The sequence below is a fragment of the Triticum urartu genome, chromosome 6 (assembly GCF_003073215.2).
Source record: "Triticum urartu cultivar G1812 chromosome 6, Tu2.1, whole genome shotgun sequence".
NCBI classification, from domain to species: domain Eukaryota; kingdom Viridiplantae; phylum Streptophyta; class Magnoliopsida; order Poales; family Poaceae; genus Triticum; species Triticum urartu.
In genome coordinates, this window is record NC_053027.1 from 465,091,621 (window position 1) to 465,094,031 (window position 2,411).

Consider the following 2,411-nt stretch of genomic DNA (forward strand, 5'->3'; position numbering starts at 1 on the left):
CAACGCCTTGCTCGGGTTCAGTTAGAGCCAACGCCTCGCACACACGCGCGTACGTGTACGAGAGAAACGCGCATCGCTCGGCCCCTGACCTCCCACCGTAACCGGGAACTCCCCAAAATTTTCCTCCCCCTCGCTTCTACCACGGTTTTTTCCATCATGGACGGCCCAAAGAATGTCATGCAGCTGCGTCTCCGGCCCGCCCAGGATGAAAAGCCCATTTTCTGTCATGATTTTTTGTCATAGAAGTAGGAGCCCACCACATCTATGATGATACCGGGTTTTGTCACAATTATTGTCATAGAAGTGTCATATGTATGACAGAAAAAATTTCATTCAGCCCAAAATGTCACAGATGTGTCTTTTTTTTGTACTAGATCTAGTTGTGAGTTTTGCTTTATTATCCTTCTATGTAATCGAGTTCATGAGCTATATAATAAAGATTATTGTTGAGTCAAGGCCTTGATTATTTTGCCATGATCCTAAGCGAATAAAAGAAAAGAGAAAGAATAAAAAGAAACAAAGAGATCATGTGAGTCTTATGGAGAGTAATGAGCTCACATAGAAAAAGTATGATGAATAAAAGTTTTTGAGGGTTAACAAACATAGTTTTGGTCATCTTTGCAATTAATAGGAAGTAATAAAGAAGGAGAGGTCTTCACATATAAATATACTATCTTGGACATCTTTTATGATTGTGAGCACTCATTAAAGTATGACATGCTAAAGAGTTGACGTTGGACAAGGAAGACAACGTAATGGGTTATGTTTTCTTACATCTGAGATAAATTATATTGTCTTGGATCTTCCAACATGATGATCTTGCCTTAGCCCCTCATGCTAGCTAAATTCATTACACCAAGTAGAGATACTACTTGTGCTTCCAAATACCCTTAAACCAGTTTTGCCATAAGAGTCCACCATATCTACCTATGGATTGAGTAAGATCCCTCAAGTAAGTTGTCATCGGTGCAAGCAATAAAAATTGCTCTCTAAATATGTATGATTGATTGGTGTGGAGGAAATAAGCTTTATACAATCGTGTGATATGGAAGTAATAAAAGCGACAGACTGCATAATAAAGGTCCATATCACAAGTGGCAATATAAAGTGATGTTCTTTCGCGTTAGGATTTTGTGCATCCAACCATAAAAGCGCATGACAACCTCTGCTTCCCTCTGCGAAGGGCCTATCTTTTACTTTTATCTCCTACATTGCATAAGAGTCATGGTGATCTTCACCCTTCCTTTTTACATTTTATCCTTTGGCAAGCACAGTATGTTGGAAAGATCCTGGTATATATGGCTAATTGGATGTGAGTTTTCATGAACTATTACTGTTGGCATTACCCTTGAGGTAAAACGTTGGGAGGCAAAACTATAAGCCCCTATCTTTCTCTGTGTCCGATTAAAACTCCATACCCATAAGTATTGCGTGAGTGTCAGCAATTGTGAAATATTATATGATAGTTGAGTATGTGGACTTGCTGAAAAGCTCTTATACATTGACTCTTTCCTATGTTATGATAAATTGCAATTGCTTCAATAACTGAGATTATAGTTTGTTAGTTTTCAATGAAGTTTACGATTCATACTTGATATTGTGATTGAATTATTACTCTAGCATTAGAGATTATTTGACAAATAATTATATGAGTTGCTGTTCTAAGAATGATCATGATGCCCTCATGTCCGTATTTTATTTTTATCGACACCTCTATCTCTAAACATGTGGACATATTTTTCGATTTCGGATTTTTGCTTGAGGACAAGCGAGGTTTAAGCTTGGGGGTGTTGATACGTCCATTTTGCATCATGCTTTTATATCAATATTTATTGCATTATGGGCTGTTATTACACATTATGTCACAATACTTATGCCTATTCTCTCTTATTTTACAAGGTTTCCATAAAAAGGGAGAATGCCGGCAGCTGGGATTCTGGGCTGGAAAAGGAGCAAATATTAGAGACCTATTCTGCGTAGGTCCAGAAGTCCTGAAACTTCACGGAAGATGTTTTCCAAATATATAAAAAATACTGAGAGCAAGAACTTCACCAGGGGGGCACACCCTGCCCACGAGGGTGGGGGGCGCGCCCTACCCCCCTCGGCGCGCCCCCTACCTCATGGGCCCCCTGGTGGCCCTCCGGTGGCTATCTTCTGCTATATGAAGTCTTTCGATGGAAAAAAAATCATAAGCCATCTTCTCGGACGAAACTCTGCCGCCACGAGGCGGAACCTTGGCGGAACCAATCTAGGGCTCTGGCGGAGCTATTCTGCCAGGGAAACTTCCCTTCCGGAGGGGGAAATCATCGCCATCGTCATCACCAACGCTCCTCTCATCGGGAGAGGGCAATCTCCATCAACATCTTCATCAGCACCATCTCATCTCAAAACCCTAGTTCATCTCTTGTATC